The following is a 26602-nucleotide window of genomic DNA, read 5'->3' on the forward strand; positions in this document are numbered from 1 at the left end:
TGTGCTGCACCATCCAGATAGCAACAAACAGTTCTTTCTGGAGGTTGGTGCTTCCTCTTCCGGAGCCGGAGCGGTGCTCACCCAGAAATCTCCATCCGGGAGAATGGTAACCTGCGGCTTCTTCTCTAAGCTCTTCTCCTCATCTGAGCGCAACTACTCCATTGGAGACCGGGAACTGCTAGCCATCAAATTGGCGCTGGAGGAGTGGCGTTACCTGCTCGACGGGACTCTGCACCCGGTGGTCATCTATACTGACCTCAAAAACTTGGCTTATCTTCAGAACGCCAAAAGACTCAATCCGCGTTTGGCCCGGTGGTCTTTGTTCTTCGCCCTCTTTAACTTTACCCTACATTACTGCCTGGCAGACAAGAACGTTAAAGCAGACGCCTTGTCCCGATCCTTTCTGTCTTCCAATCAAGAGGAGGAGCCTATGCATATCATCGATCCCTCCAAAGTGATGAATGTGGCCCCCTTGGATCTGTCTCATCTCCCACCCGGTAAGACATTTGTAGTGGTTCCGGATCGTAAGAAGGTTCTTCACTGGGGTCATTCATCCAAATTTGCCAATATCGTAGGACAGACTTCAAACCAACGTTAACATTGGTTTGAAGTCTGTCCTACGATGTTGGCAATAAAAATTTATTGAAAAAAAGGTTTGAAGTCTGTCCTATGATGTTGGCAATAAAAATTTATTGAAAAAATTCAAGTGTCATTACGGACTTTATAGTGTGCCTTGGTGCTAATTTTTTTCAAATATTGGTTCTGCATCTAATAGGCACCATCCAAAAGGAGTAGCATATATCCTTTCTCATGTTATATCTCCTCCAAACATGTTCGTCTCAAAATACCCTCCTATAAATTGGGTCCACGGTTCATCGGTCCGTTTGAAGTCCTCAAGCAAATCAACCCAGTAGCCTACAAGTTAAAACTCCCGGCCACCTTACGGATTCCCAACTCCTTCCACGTATCTCTCCTCAAACCAGTTGTGCTTAATTATTTTTCCGACAATCCAGGTACCATCCCAGCTCCGGTCTCCACTGAGGACGTCTATGAGGTAGAGAACATTCTGGCCACCAAGAGGGTAAGAGGAAAAAACTTTTTTCTGGTGGATTGGAAGAGGTTTGGCCCAGAGGAGGGAACTTGGGAATCCAGGGAGAACATCCACGCCCCGCTTCTCCTTAAAAAAATTTCTTGCTGGCCTGATAAAGAGGGGGCGTAAAGGGGGGGTACTGTACCGCTGTCCTCCTCCGGCGTCTTCTGGCCTCCCTGCTGCTGCTGCTGGTGCACGCAGCCTCCCAGGCTCTGAGCTTAGGGTGCGCGTGCGCTCCCTCCCTCTTAAAGGGGCCGTGCGCACCGTCCTAACAAGTCCCCGGCCAATGGCCGGAGGACTTCCCCTATAAAAGGCACCTCCTCCAATATGGAGGTGCCTGTGCAAGGTTGTAGCTTTGTGTGTGATACTCTGCTTCAGCCCTCAGGTCCCGCTGCTAGCCTGACTACAAGTCCAGCCCGCCAGCCAGACTACATGTCAAGCCCGCCAGCCAGACTACAAGTCCAGTCCGTCTGCTTGTCTACTCTTCAGCCCTACAGTCTGTCTACAGTCCAGTCCACCAGTCTGTCTATGGGCTCTGTCTGCCTGCTTACCTGGAAGCACCTGCCCGTTACCTGCCGTGCCTAACTGCTAGCCTACCTGGAGGCTCCTGCCTGTTACCTGCCATGCCTAGCAGCCAGCGTACCTGGAGGCTCCTGCCTGTTACCTGCTGTGCCTGCCAGCTTGCTTACCTAGAAGCACCTGCCTGTTACCAGCCGTGCCTACCAGCCCGCCTACGTGGAGGCTCCTGCTTGTTACCTGCCATGCCTGCCAGTCCATCTGCCTGGATCACCCATCAGCCTGCCTGCTGTGCTCATCTGCTGTACCGGTCAGTCCCTGCCTTCTAACGCGTGGGAGTCACCTGCTCTCATACAAGGTCGGTCCCCAGAGTAGCACCTGGTCCCTCTGCTCGGTCCTTCCCTGGTCACGGAGTCGATTGAGCCGCCGTTTGGCCTTGGTCGGTCCGAGTTGAAACCTAGTTATGCCCCTCTGGTCCCTCCTTGCACCGTAGCACAGAGGTTCTACCACCCGGATCCGTAACAGCTCTTCTCTGAACTTGCTCCAGTTTGTCAATGTTTGATGGAAGCGGTACAATTACCAAGACAGTTGGATGTTGTAAAGGTAAAAGCTCATACCCGACAAGACGCCCCTGAAGCAAGAGGTAATGCACTTGCTGATCTCCATACGAAACAAGCAGCTCTTCTCCAGGCATCCATGTCCATGGCTGTTTCGCGAAAGCAGACCAAACAGCTAAATTCCGTGCCAACTCAGGATCAACCTACAGAAAATCATCAACCAGTCCCTCCAATCACAAAACTACGCTCCACACAGCAGAAAGTCTCTAAAGAGGAATGCTAGTCATGGAAGGAAGCTGATGCTAAATTGATAGATTGGCTATGGAAAAAGGAACAACTAAATTGTTTGCCTCGACTCCTATATCAGGCCGTCGCAGCCTGGGCCCATGGACAGGTGCATCGAGGGAAAAACCAAGCTTTGCTACTGGTACAGAAACTATATTGGGCCCCAGGAATTTCCACTGTGTTGAGCGCACAAAACAAAGGTTGCACAATATGCCAAACCTGCAACCCAGGCAGATTACAGAATGTACCGACAAAACACCTTGCTAAACCAGAGTATCTGTTCCAACGACTGCAAGTTAATCATATCACTCTCCCTAAAGCAGGACGATATGAATACTGCTTAGTGGTAGTGGATATGTTTTCCAGCTGGCCAGAAGCATTCGCAGTTCCAAACATGACTGCCAAGACTACCACCAAAAAGCTGGTCTCAGAAGTTGTTTGCCGGTACGGAGTCCCAGAAGTTGTCGAAAGTGATCAGGGACCAGCCTTTTCTTTATGCCTATATCAAGACATGCTTACTATGATCGGATCAACAGTGGCGCTGCATACTCCTTACCATCCACAGTCAAGCAGCAAGGTGGAGAGATTGAATGGCACACTGAAAAGGAAATTGACCAAAATGATGCAGGAGACTACGGCCCAGTGGCCTGAGCTCCTTCCCATTGTACTATATCACATACGTACCACCCCCATAGGGAAACATAAATTGTCACCCTATGAGATACTATTTGGGTCGCAACCAGCTATAGCTTGATTTACCCCACAACAATTATCAGAAGAAACGGATTATGTTGTACAGAATGTGATTCAGCTTACCAAAGTACTAACTAACACCCATGCGTTAGTATCATCTTCTATTCCAGATCCAGCTGATGCAGAAGGTTGTCATACCCTCAAGCCTGGAGATTATGCGTATGTGAAGAGGCATGTTCGGAAACACGGACTAGAACCATTGTTTGACGGACCATACCCAGGACTCATCAGAAGAGCTTTAAACTAGAACAATGTGGGAAGGGAAGCAAAAGGCCAGAAAAAGCCATACAGCTGACAAATACTATTGAGATCTCTGCTACTGGAAGTGGAAAGGAAGAACAAAGACAAAACAATTTAAATAATAAAAATATGGGAGGAAGAGAAACCAATCACAAACTAAAATGTTTTTATACAAATGCACAAAGCATGGGCAACAAACAAGGAGAATTGGAACTACTAACGCAGGAAAAGGAATATGATGTCATTGGAATCACTGAAACTTGGTGGGACGATACACATGATTGGAATAAAAGGCTAAAAGGATACAACTTATTTGCAAGAAACAGACTTGATAAACGAGGAGGAGGTGTTGCATTGTATGTTAGAAAAGCGTATATCTGCACAGAGATTGAAGCTTCAGAGACTGGGAGTTCTGTGGAAACTGTTTGGGTAAGAATACAAGGAGAGAACAACGGAAAGGACACCATTGTAGGCATTTACTACAGGCCACCTGGGCAAGCTGAAGATATGGATGAACTCTTTATGTATCAAATGACCAAGTTCTCCAAAAAATATGACGTAGTGGTCATGGGAGATTTCAACTATCCAGACATTTGTTGGGAATCTCTGTCAAGTAAAACTAACAGGTCAAGCAAATTCTTATCCTCTCTTGCTGACAACTTTATCTTGTAGGGGAGAAAACAAGTGGATCTGCTACTTTGGATCTAATCCTTATAAACAGGGAGGAAATGGTTGAGGAGGTAAAGGTGGCTGGGACCCTAGGAGGCAGCGATCATGCTATTATAGAATTTTGGAAAACTAGAGGAGGAAGACATGTGAAGACTCAAACTTCAAGGTTAGATTTTAGAAAGGCAGATTTTAAGAGACTCAGAAAGAGAATAGGAGGGATCCAATGGCTGGATGTCCTTAAGGACAAAAATGTCCAGGAAGGATGGGAAATTTTTAAAAATGAGATTCTCAAAGCACAATCGTTAACAATCCCGAAAAGTAGGAAGAATGGGAAGCATTTAAGGAAACCAGGATGGATGAACACAGAACTTAAACACATGCAAAAAAGAAAGAAAGAAATGTTTATTAAATGGAAAGAGTGAGGCATATTTAAAGAAGATTATAATGCAGTCTGCAGATCCAGCAGGGCACGTATCAGGTTAGCTAAAGCTGACAATGAATTAAGGCTTGCAAGAGATGTCAAAAGCAATAAAAAAGGATTTTGGGGGTATGTCAAAAGTAAAAGAAAAGTCAAAGATGCTATAGGATTTTTACAGGATGAAAATGGAGAAATGGTAAGAGAGGATGTTGAGAAGGCCGAACATTTTAATTCTTATTTTGCATCTGTTTTCTCTCAGAAAGAAAATGTAACATCAACTGATCTCCACTGTCCTTTTAAAGGAATAGAGGAATCCAAGTTATCTGTAAACAGAAAGATTGTGAGGGAATATTTAGCTAACATAAATGAGTTCAAGTCTCTAGGTCCAGATGAATTACACCCCAGAGTACTGAAGGAGATCGTAGAAGAAATTTTAGAACCACTCTCCATATTCTTTGAAAATTCTTGGAGAACAGGAGAAGTCCCAGAAGACTGGAGAAGAGCAAATGTTGTTCCTATCTTCAAAAAGGGGAAGAAGGTGGACCCAGGGAACTATAGGCCGGTGAGTCTGACTTCTATACCAGGAAAGATCTTTGAACAAATTATTAAACAACATGTATGTAAGTACATGGATAAGAATGAAGTGATTAACCAGAGTCAGCATGGGTTTGTAACTAACAAGTCATGTCAGACTAACTTAATTTCCTTCTATGACAGAATCACTGACTGGGTGGATCAGGGAAATGCTGTAGATATAGTATATCTTGACTTCAGCAAAGCATTTGACAAAGTATCTCACACCATCCTTATTGAAAAAATGACCAAGTATGCAATGGACCAGGCAACTGTTAGGTGGATTCATAACTGGCTTAGTGATCGGACTCAAAGGGTGGTTGTAAATGGCTTCACATCCAGCTGGATGAATGTCTCAAGTGGGGTACCACAGGGCTCCGTCCTGGGACCTGTATTGTTCAACATCTTTATCAATGATTTAGATGAAGGAATTGAGGGTAAACTGATTAAATTTGCTGATGACACAAAGCTAGGAGGGATAGCTAATACTAGAGAAGAGAGAGAGAGGATTCAAAAAGACCTAAATAAACTGGAGCAGTGGGCAGCAACCAACAGAATGGTTTTTAACAGGGAAAAATGCAAAGTACTTCATCTGGGCAATAAAAAATGAAAAAAGCATATACAGAATGGGAGGAATAGAGCTAAGCAACAGTACATGTGAAAAAGACTTAGGTATACTAATAGATCATAGACTGAACATGAGTCAACAGTGTGATGCAGCAGCAAAAAAGGCAAATACAATTCTGGGATGTATTAACAGAAGCATACAGTCTAGATCACGTGAAGTCATTATCGGTCTTTACTCCTCTTTGGTCAGACCTCATCTGGAATAATGTGTACAGTTTTGGGCACCACATTTTAAAAAAGACATAGACAAACTGGAGCAAGTTCAGAGAAGAGCGACCAGAATGGTGACTGGTCTGCAAACCATGTCCTATGAGGAACGGTTGCAGGATTTGGGAATGTTTAGCTTGCAAAAAAGAAGACTGAGAGGAGACTTAATAGCTGTCTACAAATATGTCAAGGGCTGTCACATTGTAGAAGGATCATCTTTATTCTCATTTGCACAAGGAAAGACTAGAAGCAATGGGATGAAACTAAATGGGAGGAGACACAGATTAGATATTAGAAAAAACTTTTTGACAGTTAGGGTGATTAATGAGTGGAACAGGCTGCCACGAGAGGTGGTGAGTTCCCCTTCAATGGACGTCTTCAAACAGAGGCTGGACAGACATCTGTCTGAGATGATCTAGTGAATCCTGCTTTGAGCAGGGGGTTGGACCAGATGACCCAGGAGGTCCCTTCCAACTCTACCATTCTATTCTATGACTCCTGACAACCCCAACAGCAGTAAAACTTGAAGGGAAGTCAACATGGATCCATGCTTCACACTGCAAACACCAACCATCCTGAGATGTTTTATGATAATATGTGTGGTTAGACTAGTCAATACCTGGAATAGCCTACAACAGAGTACTGACCCTTTTAATAACAAGTTCATTACTCACCACCAGATTTTGGTACAAGAATTGAGTCAATTAGAGAACAACCAGTTCAGTGACTGTTGGATATGTACTCACTCACCAGTTTCAGCGGCTAGTATGCCTTTTCTGGTGGTCCCAGTCACTCTGGAGGAATTACTAAACTGGACCAATTGTAGCGACGCCCTTGCTAATAACGCTACTAAGTTTAGTAGATTATGGAACACCACTGTAGGTATAGCAGTAGTTGGGTGGGTGGATCTCCCCTGGTGGCAAGGAAATCTTACTGCCACCAGTAGACACCTACAATTTCTTGCCCTTAAAGGAAACAAATGGGTGCCCAGAAACAAGTCCTCCTTGACTAATTTAGGCTGCATACCAACTGAAGGTCTACAAATCAGTTTTGATGCTACCTCCAGTACGGCAGATGCTTTTATGCCGTCATAGTTGGAAAGATCCATTCATAATCACTTATGGGTACATGCAAATCTGTTTATAAAAGGTACCAATGACACATGTTATAAAATATCTGGTAACATCCCTTGTAATGAATCTTCTGAATATAAGCGTAGTGATCCAACATGTGGCAATCCGGATGTTGGATATTGTAGCCCCCTGGGACAAATGCCTTCATGGTGTATGTTATCATATAACACAGTTTTTATTGATTTGGTACATAAATTAGTATTACAGCACTCCGCTTTATTGGATCTGCCATAAGCCACATATTGGGTCTGTGGGAATAATGCGTATAAATGGCTCCCAGTCGGAGTAGGGGGGACTTGTACGTTGGCCCGGCTAACACCAGCCACTTATCTTATTCCCCATAGTAAAGTAGATATGAGAGCCATCCCTCTTCATACCATCTATAAACGTGCCAAGGACAGCACCCCACGCCAATCAGTAAGACCTCATTTAGTACAAATGAGTATACCCAATAAGATAGCCAGTACTGTCTTCTTCTACCCTATGGTAACACAAATGTGGGACAAATTAGTGGAAGTCACTTACTACTTAGATGACCAGATTTGGAGTGTATTGGAAGTAATTAATACTACTGTTGCAGTGCAGAATCAACTTATTATAGTAGCCAATCAACATACTTTAGTGTTGGACTATTTGACAGCAGCTCAAGGAGGGATGTGTCAGGTTATAGGCCCAGCCTGTTGTCACTATATTGACCCCGATTCAACCATACGGTTATAGACTAAAATGGAAGACATTAGGAAACTCAGGGAAGAATATAACAAACATAACGAATTGACCAAAGACAGTTGGTGGTCTGATACGTTCTCCTTTTTAAATCCTGCTAATTGGTTTAAAGGGATTGGTGGATGGATTGCTGGAGCATTACAAGGAGTGTTGCACATTGCTGCTTGCATCTTGTTAATGTATGTCTTACTAAAACTAGTTTTTTTTTGTATCCCAATTTGCATGAGGAAAACCTGCCAGTCATCAGAGAGCAAGGAGAACGCTGTCAACCAACATCCAGTGCTACTATACACGGACCTCCCAGATGAAACTCAGCATTGAGGACCTGGACGGCAAGGGAATGATGATCTTCACCCACACGCCCCGACTAACCTCACGTATCAAGATCAGAACTTTATGATTATATCAACGGACAAGGGGAGATGGACATGCCGCGACGGCCTCAATTGGTAACAAGGGCACTAATTGAGTGAAGACCAATGTCCCTCAGGCTCAACCATGACCCTGGGAAAGCACCTCTATTGTTGATAATAACATAATTTTTTGGGGGGGAATGTAAAGGACATATCGATATTCATGCTATAGTTACGTTTACTTCATTTTTGATTGCTTGCTTCTAAAATCATGCTATTATTACTCCTTGCATAGCATACATTCATTTATTCTTTTCTCCTGCTTCACATGCAAATTTCTTACAAGAACCTTTTCTCTCAAGAACATTCTATGAAATACCCTGCTCATGTTATCTAACTAGTCTGAGACGGGATGTATAACCTTGTAATTTTCCATCATGTGCCGAACTAACGATAATATAACCATATGTGTGTTTCCGTAATAATTGTACTAACATTGGTTTTAGCCTGTAGTATGGCTGTAGGTGATTGGCTATTGATATAAAACAATATATAATGCTAAGTAAAATAACGGGATTAGAGATTCTCCGAATCCTCCCATACAGAGGTCTGTCTCCGTCTGGTTCCCTGATTACAATCAACCTTGTAACATAATAATTTGACAATCACTTGGTTAACCGTGAAGGGTCATTGTTGCCCTCCCTCAACACTGTTACAGACTCTGCCTGCTGCACTCCTGATACAGATTCTGCCTTCTGCACTCATGATACAGACTCCACCTGCTGTACTCTGATACTTACTCTGCCTGCTGCACTCTGATACAGATTCTGCCTGCTGCACTTTGATACAGACTGCCTGCTGCACTCCTGATACAGACTCTGCCTGCTGCACTTCTGATACAGATTCTGCCTGCTGCTCTCCTGCTACAGACTCTGCCAGCTGCACTCTGATACAGACTCTGCCTGCTGCATTATGATACAGACTGCCTGCTGCACTATGATGCAGACTCTGCCTGCTGCACTCTGATACAGACTCTGCCTGCTGCACTTTGATACAGACTGCCTGCTGCACTCCTGATACAGATTCTGCCTGCTGCTCTCCTGCTACAGACTTTGCCTGCTGCTCTCTGATACAGACTCTGCCTGCTGCACTATGATACAGACTCTGCCTGCTGCACTATGATACAGACTCTGCCTGCTGCACTCTGATATAGACTCTGGCTGCTGCACTCCTGATACAGACTCTGCCTGCGGCTCTCCTGATACAGACTCTGCCTGCTGCACTCTGATGCAGACTCTGCCTGCTGCACTCTGATACAGACTCTGCCTGCTACACTCTGATACAGACTTTGCCTGCTGCACTCCTGATAGAGACTCTGCCTGCTGCACTCCTGATACAGGCTCTGCCTGCTGTACTCCTGATACAGACTCTGCTTGCTGCACTCTGGTACAGACACTGCCTGCTGAACTCTGATACAGACTCTGCCTGCTGCACTATGATACAGACTCTGCCTGCTGCATTTTGATACAGACTCTGCCTGCTGCACTCTGATACAGACTCTGCTTGCTGAACTCTGATACAGACTCTGCCTGCTGCACTCCTGATGCAGACTCTACCTGCTGCACTCCTGATACAGACTCTGCCTGCTGAACTCTGATACAGGCTCTGCCTGCTACACTATGATACAGAATCTGCCTGCTGCACTATGATACAGACTGTCTGCTGCACTCTGAAACAGACTCTGCCTGCTGCACTCCTGATACAGACTCTACCTGCTGCACTCCTGATACAGACTCTGCCTGCTGCACTCTGATACAGACTCTGCCTGCTGCACTCTGATACAGACTCTGCCTGCTGAACTCTGATACAGACTCTGCCTGCTGCACTCCTGATACAGACTCTGCCTGCTGCACTCTGATACAGACTCTGGCTCCTGAACTCTGATACAGGCTCTGCCTGCTGCACTATGATAAAGACTCTGCCTGCTGCACTCAGAGACAGACTCTGCCTGCTGCACTCCTGATACAGACTTTTCCTGCTGCACTCCTGATACTGACTCTGCCTGCTGCACTCAGATACAGACTCTGCCTGCTGCACTCCTGATGCAGACTCTGCCTGCTGCACTATGATACAGACTCTGCCTGAAGCACTCTGATACAGACTCTGCCTGCTGCACTCCTGATACAGACTCTGCCTGCTGCACTCTGATAAAGACTCTGCCTGCTGAACTCTGATACAGACTCTGCCTGCTGCACTCCTGATACAGACTCTGCCTGCTGAACTCTGATACAGACTCTGCCTGCTGCACTCCTGATACAGACTCTGCCTGCTGCACTCTGATACAGACTCTGGCTCTGGAACTCTGATACAGGCTCTGCCTGCTGCACTATGATAAAGACTCTGCCTGCTGCACTCAGAGACAGACTCTGCCTGCTGCACTCCTGATACATACTCTTCCTGCTGCACTCCTGATACTGACTCTGCCTGCTGCACTCAGATACAGACTCTGCCTGCTGCACTCCTGATACAGACTCTTCCTGCTGCACTCCTGATACAGACTCTGCCTGCTGCACTCTGATACAGACTCTGCCTGCTGCACTCTATACAGAAGTTGCCTGCTGAACTCTGATACAGGCTCTGCCTGCTGCACTATGATACAGAATCTGCCTGCTGCACTATGATACAGACTCTGCCTGCTGCACTCTGATACAGACTCTTCCTGCTGCACTCCTGATACAGACTCTGCCAGCTGCACTCTGATACAGTCTCTGCCTGCTGCGCCATCTAGTCTGTCCTACTGGGTTCAGCTGCTGCGCGTCCGTTGGTCTCTCCTGGAGTAGCACCTGGCGTTCTTTGGGATCCAAGTCTAACCTCACCATCTGAGGCTCTAGTGAACAGTCTGGTGCTCACTTAGTCACACCCCTCCAGGCTCTCTGGGGTCCGTGGCACAGTGGTTCCACAAATGACGTCTGTGACTCTGCGCTCTCGCAGGCAGGGTCCTCTGTCCTGTTGTACCAGTCGGTGACCCCTTTTGACATGTAAAGCGCAACTGATTAAATGTCGCTGTCACAGTAATAATAATTATAGTACTTATACTCTGGGTCAATTGATGCCACTTCACTGGTGTCTACACCTAATTTGATGTGTTTTGTCAGCTTTTGGTCCCATTTCTAGGTGTTCTCTATGCATTTTTTTGGTTCCCGCATTGACTCCTATGGGTTTCGGAAATGATAGACGAACATTCGGCGAATGTTCGCACATGCCTAAATATAGCCCAAGGTCTGGAGGAGCATTTTTGTTTTTGGTTATTTATTTTGCCTTATATACAAGTCATTACCCTGGAAGGGATGTTCCTTAACATATTTCCCAAGAAAATCAATTTTGGTTTTGCTTTTGTATGTTTTATTGTGAGTCCGTAAAAGTGGCATAATACCTCTGACAGCGTTGTTGACAGCAGTCACCTGGGAGTCATAAATGCTTCCAAGGGTCTTCCCCATGCTGTTCCCATGTCATTTGAGCACTGTTCCCATCGATTTGTGCAATTTTTAGGCCCTTTGTAGACCGCCAGGGGGAGCTACCGGAAAAATGCTCGAGTTTCCCATAGACTTACATTGGACTTGTTACTCGGACCGAGCACTCGAGCATCCCAATTTGCTCGACTTGAACAATGAGTATATCAATATAACAGTTATAACAATAATAAGTGATGCAACTGTAATTATGATTACTTCATTGGAGCTGAGTTGATTTTTTCGATAGGTCACCCTAAGAAATATGCTAAGAAACTAAGCTAAGAAATCCTAAGACTGTATACTGTGGTTTGAGAAAGTATTTACCTCCTTTTCACTTTCGTGTTTTGCTACCTCACAACCTGGGATTTCATTGTTTTTTTGAGGGTTTGCATCAGTTCATGTAAAGAACATGCCTACAAATGTAATCATTTAGTTTTCTTTTTAACGTGAAGCAAATAACAAATAGGATAGAATAACTGAAAACGTCAGTATGTCTAGCGATTCACCCTCCTAAAGTCAGTACTTTGTAGAGCCTCCTTTTGCGGCAATTAAAAAGTCTCTATGAGCTTTCCACATCTTTCCACTGGGATTTTTGCCCATTCCTCAAGGCAAAACTGCTACAGCTCCTTCAAGTTAGATGGCTTCCTCTAGTGAACAGCAATCTTCAAGTTAGACGATAGATTCTCAATTGGGCTTTAACTAGGCCACTCCAAAACATTAACACATTTCCCCTTAATCCACTCGAGCATTGCTTTAGCATTATGCCTTAGGTTATTGTCTTGTTAGAAGGTGAACCTCCCAGTAACAAATCATTGACAGACTGAAACAGGTTTAGCTCAATAATATTAATGTATTTCGCACCATCTATCTTCCCCTCAACTTGGACCATTTTCCCTGTCCTTGCTAACGAAAAACATCAAGCATGATGCTGCCATCACCATGTTTCACTGTGTGGATGGTGTTCTTGGGATGATGCGAAGTGTTGGCTTGGCATCAGATATTGTTAGAACCCTCCTGTTAGTTTTTTCTATCTTGTGTTTTGCGGTCACGTGACCATCTGCCTATATATTCCAGCTCCGCCCTTCTGGCTTTGCTGGATTTCAGTGTTGTTTGACTGTTTTGCTAGCCTGGTGCTTTGGTGCCTTTCTCCGTCAGTTTGCTTGGTCCTCTGGGACCTCTAATACTTTTTGTCAGTTTATCTTTTGTGTTCTACAACAATTTCTGTTTAGGAGGTGTCCCATTTTTGTCCCAGTCTTTATTTCTTTTAGGGACTCCTCCCTTAATTCTATAGGTCTTTGTTCAGACTAGCCGAGGACGAAGGCAGGTCTGTTCACTAGGAACAGGCAGCCCGCTACATCGTAGGGATTCAGCTTAGTCTTAATGTAGGGACAGCTTTCCCCTTCTTTCCTTAGTTCTTGTTGCAGATCATAACAGTAAGTCCAGCCCAAAAAACTTAAAGGAAAGAAATTCGGGGATCAGTATGGTTTTCATCCAGGATTGGGCTCAACGCTTGCAGGGATTGTCTCTGGAGGTGGCCGAGCTCCAGCAACTCGTGAGTAGCTGTTCTGGAGCGCATTTTGTCGAACCCAAGGTAGGACTGCCTGATGTTTTTTATGGTAAACAGCAAGATTTTTTTTCCTTTAAAAATGCTTGTTTGTTATATTTTTGGTTGAGACCAAGATCCTCTGGGAATGAATCACAGTGCATTGGTTTTATTATGTCACTTTTGCGCAAAGAACCACAGGGGTGGGCCTTTTCTCTCCAACCTAATGATCCATGTTTAAGGTCTGTTGAAGAATTTTTTTCTCCTATGGGGCTATTATATGACGACCCTGATCGAATCTCATCTGCTGAATCAGAACTTAGACGTTTGAATCAGGGGTCAGATAAAGGTTGAAAATTATTGCACGCACTTCAGGAGATGGGCTTCAGTAGTTAAATGGACTGATTCTGCGCTGAGATGTTTATTTCTTGCTGGTCTGAGTGAAAGGGTTAAGGATTTGCTAATTGCATTCCCTGCACCTGAGACTCTGCAGGAAGCTATTCAGTTAGCTGTTCATGTGGACAGGAGACTGAGGTCCAGGGTGAATGATGTAAAAACTCCTGTGACGTCAGGTCCTAGTTCCCATAAAATCTGCTCTGACAGCGGAGAACCAATGGAGGTTGAGGCAATGTCACTCCGCTCTCAGTAAAGAGACCGGAGATTTGCTGAGGGTTTATATGTTTATTGTGGTAAAGCTGACCATTTCATTAAGTATTGTGAGCGTCGTTTAAGTAAAGAAAAAAAGGTCAGTTACGCCCGTATAGCTTGTTTACGCTCTGTTTATGCTCTGTGTTTCTTTCTGGGAGTACTACTCTGCAGGGAGATTTGATTGAATTTCAGGTATTTGTGGATTGTGGTTTAACACGTAATGTGATTGATAAAGGGTTTTTGGAAAACCTTAAATTGAAATCCAAACCTTTGTCATCACCTATTTCTGTGGTTGCAATTGATAACACTCCTTTGAAATGTATTACTCACAAGACTGCTGCATTTTCCCTCACTATCAATGGAGTTCACCAAGAAATTTTGGACTTGGTTGTTTTGGAAAACTTGCCCTCTCCAGTTGTTCTAGGATTGCCTTGGTTAAAACTGCACAATGCTTTATTGGACTGGTCTGCTAATGTGATTAAGTCTTGGAGTCCGAAGTGCTATGATAAATGTTGTAATGGTCGCTTTGCGGCTGTGGAAAAAGGGGAATTACCTGTACCTATTCAAGATTGTTGGAGTTTTTTTTTGGAGGAGGAGTCGCAAGTTTTACCTCCTCATAGGGATTATGATTGCGCCATTGAGTTTGTTCCGGGTGCTACTCTTCCCAAAAGTCGCTTGTTTAATCTGACTATCCCTGAAAGAAAGGCTTTGGAGGAGTACATAGAGACTAGCCTGGCTGCTGGTCACATTAGACCTTCTAAGTCGCCTGTGGCAGTTGGATTCATCTTTGTTAAAAAAAGGACGGTGGTTTACGTCCATGTCTGGATTTTCGTGAAATTAATAAGATTACAGTACGCAATTCCTTCCCATTGCCGTTAATTCCTGACTTGTTTAACCAGTTAGTGGGAGCCAAGTGGTTCTCCAAAATTGATCTCCGGCGGGCATACAATTTGTTACGAGTGAAGGAGGGTGATGAATGGAAAACTGCCTTTAACACTCCGGTAGGTCATTTTGAGAATCTGGTGATGCCTTTTGGTCTTACCAATGCACCTGCATTTTTTCAGAACCTTATTAATGACATCCTGAGACCTTTGATTGGTAAGAATGTGGTTCTGTATTTGGATGACATTTTGATTTATTCGCCAGATCTGGAGTCCCATTGACAGAGTGTACGTGAAGTTTTGCAGTTATTGAGTGATAATTCACTCTTTGCTAAACTGGAGAAATGTGAGTTCACTGTGCATAAAATTAGTTTTTTGGGCTACATTGTCTCCAGCGAGGGCTTTGAGATGGACCCTGTGAAGATTCAGGCTGTGCAGGAATGGCCTAGGCCTATTGGTTTGAAATCTATACAGAGATTTTTGGGTTTTGCCAATTATTACAGGAAATTCATTAAGAATTTTTCTGTAATTGTTAAACCTCTAACCGATCTCACCAAGAAAGGTGCAAATACGGCCCAGTGGACTACTGAGGCCATTGAAGCGTTTGAGTATCTCAAAGAGAGGTTCAGTTCTGCCCCTATCCTTATGCAGCCTGATGAGACCAAGCCTTTTTTGGTCGAGGTCGATGCTTCATCGGTGGAGGTCGGAGCAGTTTTGTCTCAGGAGAACAAGGGGGGAGTACATCCTTGTGCCTTCTTTTCGAGGAAATTTTCAGAAACCAAACTGAATTATGATGTTGGAAATCGGGAGTTGCTGGCTATTAAACTTGCCTTTGAACATTGGCGTCATTTTTTGGAAGGCGCTAGATTTCCTATTCAGGTTTTCACAGATCATAAGAATTTGATGTATTTGGATGCTGCCAAGCGCTTGAATGCCCGTCAAGCTAGGTGGGCACTTTTTTTTTCTCGGTTTCATTTTTCTGTTACCTATCTCCCTGGTACTAAGAATGTTAAAGCCGATGCTTCATCTCGCAGCTTCTCTCCTACGGTCGGTGCCGAGGAGGAGGAGAGCATTTTACAGAAAGGAGTTGTGGTGGCGGCTTTGGACTCCGTTTTGGAGAATGGGATTCTGAAAGCTCAAGATGATGCTCCATCTAACACTCCCCATGGGAGGTTGTTCGTGCCTAGAGCCTTTAGGAGAGATTTATTTGTGGAGTATCATGTGTCTCGGTTGGCAGGTCATCCAGGAATTTCGGAAACTAAGAGACTTTTCAGTCACAGTTTTTGGTGGCCTGGATGGCAGAAGGAAGTCATCAAGTGGGTGCGTCAATGTACTGTGTGTGCTAGGTCAAAGGCTTCACATACTCCTGCTGCAGGGTTGCTTTGCCCTCTGGAAGTTCCTAGTGTGCCTTGGACGCATCTCACAATGTATTTTATTACTGATCTTACTTTGTCCGAGGGTTTTACTGTCATCTGGGTGGTCGTGGACCATTTTAGTAAGATGTGTCACTTGGTTCCATTCATTAAGTTGCCCTGCGCCAAGACACTTGCTAAGGCGTTTGTTATGGAGATTGTCAAGCTTCATGGCGCTCCCACAGATATTGTTTCTGATAGAGGACCTCAGTTTGTGGCTCGCTTTTGGCGTGCTTTTTGTGACAGGTTGGGAGTTCATTTGTCATTTTCGTCTGGTTATCACTAGAGATGAGCGTTGTTCGACTCTAACTGTTCGCCAATCTCAAATTCGAGCTGTTTTGGGCGGTGTTCGAGCCGTTCGGCGAACGCGAAGGATTTGAAAAAAATTCGGCTGTTCGAGGTTATGTTTGATAACTGTTCGTGCACCCAAAATCATAACTGGATTTTTTCTCAGTAATGATGAAAATGAATGTTAATACGCAGTTTGAGTGCACAGCGGGGCGGGGGGAGGGGCAGGGGATGGATCTCTGCAGCAATAATGAAGATCTCCATTTTTTTTTCTCTTTCCCGCATTTACAGTGGGGAGGTGCAATCTGTCAGCCTATCAGCAGCGCACACATGGAGCGAACTGCTTTTTTTCACACAAGCAAGGGCATGTGTCATTGGCAGTGTATGTCACATGTCCTTGCCCTATAAGACCCAGACATTTTCCCCATCGCCACCATTTTCTCACTGCTGCAGCTGCGTGTTAGACGGCACCGCTGTTGCTGTGTGCGCTATACCTTGTTAATTTCAAGCCAATTTTCGCACAAATCTACAGATAGCTTGGGAGTAGGGAATAGTTGTGATTGCAGTCCTTTTAAGGACTAGGTTACAGCATTTCCTACGACTTTTATCAGGCAGGTCTGTGCTCTTAAATAGATAGGTTGGGAGTAAAGACTAATTGTGATTGCAGTCCTTTTCAGGACTAAGTTACATCAGTTCCTATCAGTTTTTGCCAGGCAGGTCTGTGCCAGTGCTGTGCAAGTTTTTTTCACAGCATTTGGATAAATCTACCAGGTTGCAAATTGAATATAATTTTTTTCTGCATCTAGCTCTGAAAAAAAATTGGGCTTCTAGCAGTGTGTGGGACTTGGTCTATTAGTCCATCTATACTGACCTCCATCAGGTTGCAAATTAAAAATATTTTTTTTCTGCATCTAGCTCTGAAAAAATATTTGGGCTTCTAGCAGTGTGTGGGACTTGGTTTATTAGTCCATCTATACTGACCTCCATCAGGTTGCAATTTAAAAATAATTTTTTTCTGCATCTAGCTCTGAAAAAATATTTGGACTTCTAGCAGTGTGTGGGCCTTGTTCTTTTAGTTCATCTATACTGACCTCCATCAGGTTGCAAATTGAATATAATTTTTTTCTGCATCTAGCTCTGAAAAAAAATTTGGGCTTCTAGCAGTGTGTGGGACTTGATCTAATAGTCCATCTATACTGACCTCCATCAGGTTGCAAATTAAAAATAATTTTTTTCTGCATCTAGCTCTGAAAAAAAATGTGGGCTTCTAGCAGTGTGTGGGACTTGGTTTATTAGTCCATCTATACTGACCTCCATTAGGTTGCAAATTGAATATAATTTTTTTCTGCATCTAGCTCTGAAAGAATATTTGGGCTTCTAGCAGTGTGTGGAACTTGTTCTATTAGTCCATCTATACTGACCTCCATCAGGTTTCAAATTCAATATAATTTTTATCTGCATCTAACCCACCCAATACTTTTGGCCTAATACCACTCAGCTCTGCTCTGTCCCATCCATTATTTTTTTGTGCAAACAACTCCAGAGTTGTGAATTAGTTAACCACCAAAATGAGTGGAAAAAGGCCTGCTGCTGGTGGAAAGGGGAATAGGCGTGTTAGGAAGGGGAAAAAAGGTTGTGTCCGTGGGGTAGGTGTTAAAGCAACAGTAACATCTGCAGAAGAAAGACCATCTTCCAGCCAAACTAAAATGTCTACTTCTTTTAGCGGACAATGCGATAAGATCCCTTTCTTACGGCCACGCCAATCGCTACAAATTCCAGATGAGGCCCAAAAACAGCAGGTGCTTCAACGGATATCAAGTGCTCCTTTAAGTGGGCTCTCCTCCACCTCAACTTCAACATCACAAATACTCCAGTCCTCAGAGGTGTCACCCCAATCGCACTTGCTTCCTCACAGCTCCCAAATCTCCAGCTGCCCATCTGAGTATGGGGTAGAACAGATGGTTGAGTCTGCAGAGCTGTTTACTCATACTATAGCCTGGGAATCAGAGGTCGGCTCCAGAGCTTCTGTGAATCCAGACGAGGAAATGATCTGCACTGATGCCCAGAATCTTTATGAGTCGGATCCAGGACCAGACGCAGAAGGTTCTGACCATAATGTAGACCCTCATTCCCAAACTGTAACTCCTGTTGGTGGAGACAATGAGGAAGATGATGATGAGACTCAAATACCTGATTGGAGCGACAACTTTAGTCTTTTGTCAGGGCAGGAACAGGTTGGCTCTGAGGACGACGGGTGTGATAACACACAGGGTGATGATGATGAGGTTGGAGATCCCACTTACTGTCAACCAACAGTCAGCCAAGAGATGAGGTCAGCAGAGGAGGTGGAGGAGGATGCTAGTGACGATGAGGTCAGGTTGCGCCTTCCTGTACAGAGATGTAGTACTGGAAACAAGTCAACAACTGCATCCTCAAACACAACTCTGCTTCTGACCACAAGTCGTGGTGACTCTTCAGGTCGCATGGGTGCTAAGCCTTGCATAGCCAGGGCATTTTTTCAGATCGATAAAGATGACCCAACTCGTGTTATCTGTAACATTTGTCAGCAAAAGCTAAGTAGAGGCCAAAAAATACATAGTTTGAGTACTTCATGCATGAACCGGCACATGGACATGAAGCATAAGTTGCAGTGGGAAGCTCACTGTGCTACAATGCGGGCTAGCCGGCCGGGCCAACCACCGTCTGCCTCATCTTGTGCATCCACGGCCTCTTCATCCTCTGTGACTGGGGAGACAGCAGTCATACCTGTTTTGGGACAAGACTTGCCACCTCTTTACCCGCAACAGCCAGCGTGATTGGCAGGTCATCATTTTCTTTGGAGGTGGTAACACCAGCTGGTGTTGAGCGCTGTCCGACATCGATAGCACCACCTTTGGATTAAGGCATCCTAACATGTCCGCCTGCATCTTCCTCACAGACCGACAGTTTGCCGGGGATACCCTTATCAACCCCGTCTAAGCACAACAGCCAGTCCTCGGTCCCTCAGATGTGGACAAGTAAAAGACCATTTCCTCTTAGCCATGAGAAGGCTAAGAGGTTGAATTTCACCATCTGCAAGCTCTTGGCTACAGAAATGCTGCCTTTCCGCCTGGTGGACACAGAGGATTTTCGAGACCTTATGTCCGTCGCCAGGGAAGACCGTGTGCGACAATGCTGCAAACCATGGTGCGGCCCTTTGCCGGGGCAATGTCACACACGTGCCTTGTATGGCTCACTTGTTGAACCTGGTTGTCCAGCAATTTTTAGACCACTATCCCGGAATAGATGTCCTTTTGCAGAGGGCACGGTCGCTGTGTGCTCACTTCCGCCGTTCGCATCCCGCAGCTCAGCGACTTACATCTCTGCAGAAGTCGTTGGGCCTGCCACTTCACGGGCTAATATGCGATGTGCCTACCCGGTGGAATTCAACTCTGTACATGTTGCAGCGACTGTGGCAGCACCGACAAGCCCTGGTGCAATACGTTCTGACGTATAGCCTGGGCCAACGAGATCCAGAGGTGGGGCAAATCACGCTGGAGGAGTGGTCTCAGATCAGGGACCTATGCACTCTTCTGCACAGTTTTGAAATGGCAACAAAGATGTTTAGTGCTGACGATGCCATTATCAGCATGACTATTCCGGTGATTTAAATGCTGGAGCACATGTTAAACAGAATTCGGAGTCAGGTGGTGGCACAAGAGGAGGTGGAGGAAGTAGAGGAGGAGGAGTTGTATGCGGAATTGCTAACATCTGCAAGGTCCAGACGGTCGGCAGCACCAAGGCGGCAGGCATGTGAGGGTGGGGGTGCTGGTTTTACCAGGGCGCATGGTAGCAGCCAAACTAGTGAGGAAGGTGCAGGAGCCCAGGAAGAAGTGGAGGACGGAGTGATGGAAGACTCATCAGATGAGGGAGACCTTGATCACATTTCTGTTGTGCGAGGTTGGGGGGTGAGAACAGAGGAAGGAAGCATGATTGTTACCTCGCCACCAACACAACAGAGACTTGGTGCTCCTGGATGCACAAGACACATGAGTGCCTTCTTGCTGCACTACCTGCAACATGACCCTTGAATTGTGAGAATTAAAAATAATCCTGACTACTGGGTTGCCACACTGTTAGATCCCCGGTTCAAAAGTAAATTTGCAGAAATTATTCCTGCATTGAAAGGGATGCACACATGCAGGAGTATCAGCAGAGACTGTTGCAGAATCTTACATGTGCTTTTCCACAAAACACCAGTGGTGCATGTAGTGAATATCACAGTTCCAACTTGCCAACCGTGGGAACGTCGAGTGTTCAGCACTCAAACTGTAACAGAAACACAGTATCTGCTGGTAACATCAATTTTGCGGAATCATTTCACCACTTTTTTATCCCATCCTTTGCAAGGCCACAGGAGACAAGAAGTCTGACACATAGTCAACGCCTAGAGACGATGGTATAGGAGTATCTCCAAGTAAACATTGAAGCCATGACTGTGTCACTGGACCCTTGCTCTTTTTGGGCTTCCAATCTGGATAAATGGCCGGAGCTCACCACTTACGCCTTGGAGATCTTTTCATGCCCCGCAGCCAGCGTTCTGTCTGAACGTGTGTTCAGCGCTTCTGGTGGTGTGCTGACAGATAAGCGCACGCGGCTCTCCACTGATAATGTAGACAGACTCACGTTCATAAAGATGAACAAATCATGGATCCGAAACAACTTTTCTACCCCTGTGTCATCCTGGGGAGAGTAAAAGCTTGATGATTGGTTAAAATCACCTCACCAACCGTTTTAAGCTTTCAAATTACTAATCATGTTTATCTGTATCTTGGCTGGAAAATTATTTCGGCTTTGTAGCAGTGTGCAGTACTGATTCTATTAGGCCATCTATACTAAGCGCCACCAGATTTAAAATTACTAATCATGTTTTTCTGTATCTTGGCTGGAAAATAATTTGGGCTTTGTAGCAGTGTGCAGTAATGATTCTATTAGGCCATCTATACCAAGCTCCACCAGATTTAAAATTACTAATCATGTTTATCTGTATCTTGGCTGGAAAATTATTTGGGCTTTGTAGCAGTGTGCAGTAATGATTCTATTAGGCCATCTGTAACATACCTGGCGGCGTCCTTGCATGGTGGTCCATCTCCCACTGTGCAAGAGAGCGCACTTGATCTCCTGTCCAGAATGTCTCTCTGGCTTCCCTCCATGCTGTCTTGTTTGTGTCTGTGTCTGTTTCTGCTGCTTAAGGGCGGCGCCCGATCACTTCCTGCCTTTTGTACCTGCTGTGGGTCACACCCCTTGTGCGTCCTCAGCCTATTGCTGTCTGACACTTGGTATATAGCTCAGCAGCTCCCTTCTATCCCTGCCTGAGCATAAGTGTTTCCTTCAGTGTGTGCTTGCACTCTGAAGGTGCCAGGTCCCGTCTTTGTTTCCCTGTCCGCCCTTCCTGGAGGCTGTATTTCCAGGCCTGTCTGAACTGTGTCCTGTATGTCTCCTGCCTTGCGGTGTCAGCTCCCGTGTCTGAACTGTGTCCTGTATGTCTCCTGCTTTGCGGTATTAGTTCCCGTGTCTGAACTAAGTCCTGTATGTCTCCTGCTTTTTGTATCAGTTCCCGTGTCTGAACTGAGTCCTGTATGTCTCCTGCTTTGCGGTATCAGCTCCCGTGTCTGAACTGAGTCCTGTATGTCTCCTGCTTTTTGTATCAGTTCCCGTGTCTGAACTGTGTCCTGTATGTCTCCTGCTTTGCGGTATTAGTTCCCGTGTCTGAACTAAGTCCTGTATGTCTCCTGCTTTGCGGTATTAGTTCCCGTGTCCGAACTGAGTCCTTTCTGTGTTCTTTAGTCTGTCCTGTCTGTACACGCTCCTTGCCTGTTCTTTCCGCCTCTCTGGGGGCAGTATTCCCAGACCCGCTCCTGTATCCTGCTGCAGTGTCGGTCTCCTCCGTACACTCAGTTCCAGTCTGAACTCTCTCCTATCCTTTACCTGTTTTGCCTTTATGCCCGTTCCCTTCCTGTCTGTTCAGTGTGAACAGAGCCCTGTCCTCCCTGCTCAGCCTTGTCTGCACTCTAGCTGTGCTTGCCTGTAACCCTCTGCCTGTATTGTTCCTGAGTCCCGGTGTGTACTGGGTCCTATCCCGCCTGTGTTCTTACTTGCTAGTGCCTCCTTGTCTGCACTCTAGCTGTGCTTGCCTGTAACCCTCTGCCTGTATTGTTCCTGAGTCCCGGTGTGTACTGGGTCCTATCCCGCCTGTGTTCTTACTTGCTAGTGCCTCCCTGTCTGCACTCTAGCTGTGCTTATCTTTACCCGCCTGCCTGCATACCCGCCTGCCTGCATACCCGCCTGCCTGCATACCCGCCTGCCTGCATACCCGCCTGCCTGCATCCCAGTCTGTGTGCCAGTCTACCAGTCTGTTCCTGTATTCCCCTGTGTGGGTCAACATCCGTGTCCGGGGTCTGTCCTGGAGTAGCACCTGGTCCCTCTGCTCGGTTCCTCCTTGGTGCTCTGGCGTCGTATGCCGTCGTGCCACCTTGGTCGGATCGGGCAGATACTTAGTTACGCCCCTCCAGGTATTCACTCTCCGGCACGGTCCAGTGGAATCACTACCAATCACATGCACACGCCGCTCTAGCCCGGGCGTGTGCATAACAGCATGCTCAGGCCATGGTTCCCGTTGAGCCCCACGGCCTTCGCCCTCTGAGAAGTTTTCCAGCGGATATATGCATTAAAATAAATAAATAAATTTTTTTTTGCTTTACGCTGAGTTCCAGGCGAATTACGCACCCGTCCAGATGGATCTATCAGCCCTCGTTCCTGCGGATCCGCCACGTTACTATGGGGATCCAAGACAGTGTCGTGCATTTGTGGAGCAATGCATGCTACACTTTAAGGCCTACCCTCTCTATTTTCCTTCCGATTGGCCTAAAGTGTCCTTTATGATTGACTACCTAGCGGGTGATGCCTTGAAATGGGTCACCCCCCTATGGGAAGCATGGGATCCTGTCATCCTTGACCTGCAGGCCTTCCTGGTGGCCTTTCGTATGGTCTTCGAGGACCCTAACTCTGAAGCCCCTGCTGAAGCTTCACTTCCCAATATCCCGGAGCAGCCCCGTCAGGTAATGTGTGTGGGTAGCGCAATAGTTCTCCAGCCCAATGAGACTACTGCCCACCCAGAATCCTCACAGGGTGACTACGCTTTCCGGAATACTTCTCCCAACCTCAAGAGGCAGTCCAGACGTGCTAGACTTAGAGGCAAGCAGTCACGCCAGGGTCTGTCCTCCCTGAGACCTCCTGGTAGCGAAAGGACAGAGACTCTCCTATACTCTGTACCTGATACCTCGCTCGCTTCGTCCAGTGAGTCCAACCTAGTGTACTCCGAAGCAGAGGTTACTCCCGAGTCTCTACACCCCTCCGACCAGGCGGAGGACCTCCAGTTGTGTTCTGAACCCTTCGGGGTGCCACCTGGTGGTGAATGGACAGAGACTTTCCTATATCCTGGATCTGATACCTCACTCGCTTCGTCCAGTGAGTCCAACCTAGTGTACTCCGAAGCAGAGGTTACTCCCGAGTCTCTACACCCCTCCGACCAGGCGGAGGACCTCCAGTTGTGTTCAGAACCCTTCGGGGTGCCACCTGGTGGTGAATGGACAGAGACTTTCCTATATCCTGGACCTGATACCTCGCTCGCTTCGTCCAGTGAGTCCAACCTAGTGTACTCCGAAGCAGAGGTTACTCCCGAGTCTCTACACCCCTCCGACCAGGCGGAGGACCTCCAGTTGTGTTTAGAACCCTTCGGGGTGCCACCTGGTGGTGAATGGACAGAGACTTTCCTATACTCGGTACCCGATACCTCGCCTGCTTCCTCCAGTGAGTCCGACCTAGTGTTCTCCGAAGCAGAAGTTACTCCCGAGTCTCTACACCCCTCCGACCAGGCGGAGGACCTCCAGTTGTGTTTAGAACCCTTCGGGGTGCCACCTGGTGGTGAATGGACAGAGACTTTCCTATTTCCTGTACCTGATACCTCGCCTGCTTCCTCCAGTGAGTCCGACCTAGTGTTCTCCGAAGCAGAAGTTACTCCCGAGTCTCTACACCCCTCCGACCAGGCGGAGGACCTCCAGTTGTGTTTAGAACCCTTCGGGGTGCCACCTGGTGGTGAATGGACAGAGACTTTCCTATTTCCTGTACCTGATACCTCGCCTGCTTCCTCCAGTGAGTCCGACCCAGTGTACTCTGAAGCAGATGTTTTCTCTGAGCCTCAGTACTCTTCTGACCCGGCGGAGGACCTCCAGTTGTTTCCTGAATCCTCCGGGGTACCACCAGATAACAAAGAGACAGTGACTTTTTCTCATTATGTACCTGATAACCCGTCTATTTCTTCCTGTGAGCTTGACAAGATGTACCTCGAAGCAGAGATTACCCTCAAGTCTCTGTTCCCCTCCAACCCAGTGAACGACTGGTCCTCGAATTCCCTGCGGAAGATTCTGGCAGGCCTGAAGAAGAGGGGGCGTAAGGGGGGAGGTACTGTAACATACCTGGCGGCGTCCTTGCATGGTGGTCCATCTCCCACTGTGCAAGAGAGCGCACTTGATCTCCTGTCCAGAATGTCTCTCTGGCTTCCCTCCATGCTGTCTTGTTTGTGTCTGTGTCTGTTTCTGCTGCTTAAGGGCGGCGCCCGATCACTTCCTGCCTTTTGTACCTGCTGTGGGTCACACCCCTTGTGCGTCCTCAGCCTATTGCTGTCTGACACTTGGTATATAGCTCAGCAGCTCCCTTCTATCCCTGCCTGAGCATAAGTGTTTCCTTCAGTGTGTGCTTGCACTCTGAAGGTGCCAGGTCCCGTCTTTGTTTCCCTGTCCGCCCTTCCTGGAGGCTGTATTTCCAGGCCTGTCTGAACTGTGTCCTGTATGTCTCCTGCCTTGCGGTGTCAGCTCCCGTGTCTGAACTGTGTCCTGTATGTCTCCTGCTTTGCGGTATTAGTTCCCGTGTCTGAACTAAGTCCTGTATGTCTCCTGCTTTTTGTATCAGTTCCCGTGTCTGAACTGAGTCCTGTATGTCTCCTGCTTTGCGGTATCAGCTCCCGTGTCTGAACTGAGTCCTGTATGTCTCCTGCTTTTTGTATCAGTTCCCGTGTCTGAACTGTGTCCTGTATGTCTCCTGCTTTGCGGTATTAGTTCCCGTGTCTGAACTAAGTCCTGTATGTCTCCTGCTTTGCGGTATTAGTTCCCGTGTCCGAACTGAGTCCTTTCTGTGTTCTTTAGTCTGTCCTGTCTGTACACGCTCCTTGCCTGTTCTTTCCGCCTCTCTGGGGGCAGTATTCCCAGACCCGCTCCTGTATCCTGCTGCAGTGTCGGTCTCCTCCGTACACTCAGTTCCAGTCTGAACTCTCTCCTATCCTTTACCTGTTTTGCCTTTATGCCCGTTCCCTTCCTGTCTGTTCAGTGTGAACAGAGCCCTGTCCTCCCTGCTCAGCCTTGTCTGCACTCTAGCTGTGCTTGCCTGTAACCCTCTGCCTGTATTGTTCCTGAGTCCCGGTGTGTACTGGGTCCTATCCCGCCTGTGTTCTTACTTGCTAGTGCCTCCTTGTCTGCACTCTAGCTGTGCTTGCCTGTAACCCTCTGCCTGTATTGTTCCTGAGTCCCGGTGTGTACTGGGTCCTATCCCGCCTGTGTTCTTACTTGCTAGTGCCTCCCTGTCTGCACTCTAGCTGTGCTTATCTTTACCCGCCTGCCTGCATACCCGCCTGCCTGCATACCCGCCTGCCTGCATACCCGCCTGCCTGCATACCCGCCTGCCTGCATCCCAGTCTGTGTGCCAGTCTACCAGTCTGTTCCTGTATTCCCCTGTGTGGGTCAACATCCGTGTCCGGGGTCTGTCCTGGAGTAGCACCTGGTCCCTCTGCTCGGTTCCTCCTTGGTGCTCTGGCGTCGTATGCCGTCGTGCCACCTTGGTCGGATCGGGCAGATACTTAGTTACGCCCCTCCAGGTATTCACTCTCCGGCACGGTCCAGTGGAATCACTACCAATCACATGCACACGCCGCTCTAGCCCGGGCGTGTGCATAACACCATCTATACTAAGCTCCACCAGATTTAAACCTAATAATAATTTTTAGCTGCATCTAGCCCGGAAAATAATTTTGGGGCTCCGAGATGCACAAGACACATGAGTGCCTTCTTGCTGCACTACCTGC

The 26602-nt window shown here is 46.6% G+C and overlaps 1 pseudogene; it reads left to right on the forward strand.

Annotated features, from left to right (window-relative positions):
• The first annotated feature begins 6522 nt into the window (after positions 1-6522).
• Positions 6523-26602, forward strand: part of LOC141167354 (uncharacterized) — a 33358-nt pseudogene continuing 13278 nt past the window's right edge.

The sequence above is a fragment of the Phyllobates terribilis genome, unplaced genomic scaffold, assembly GCF_046119375.1.
Source record: "Phyllobates terribilis strain yellow unplaced genomic scaffold, ASM4611937v1 Scaffold_11__3_contigs__length_659146591, whole genome shotgun sequence".
In the NCBI taxonomy this organism is placed as follows: Eukaryota; Metazoa; Chordata; class Amphibia; order Anura; family Dendrobatidae; genus Phyllobates; species Phyllobates terribilis.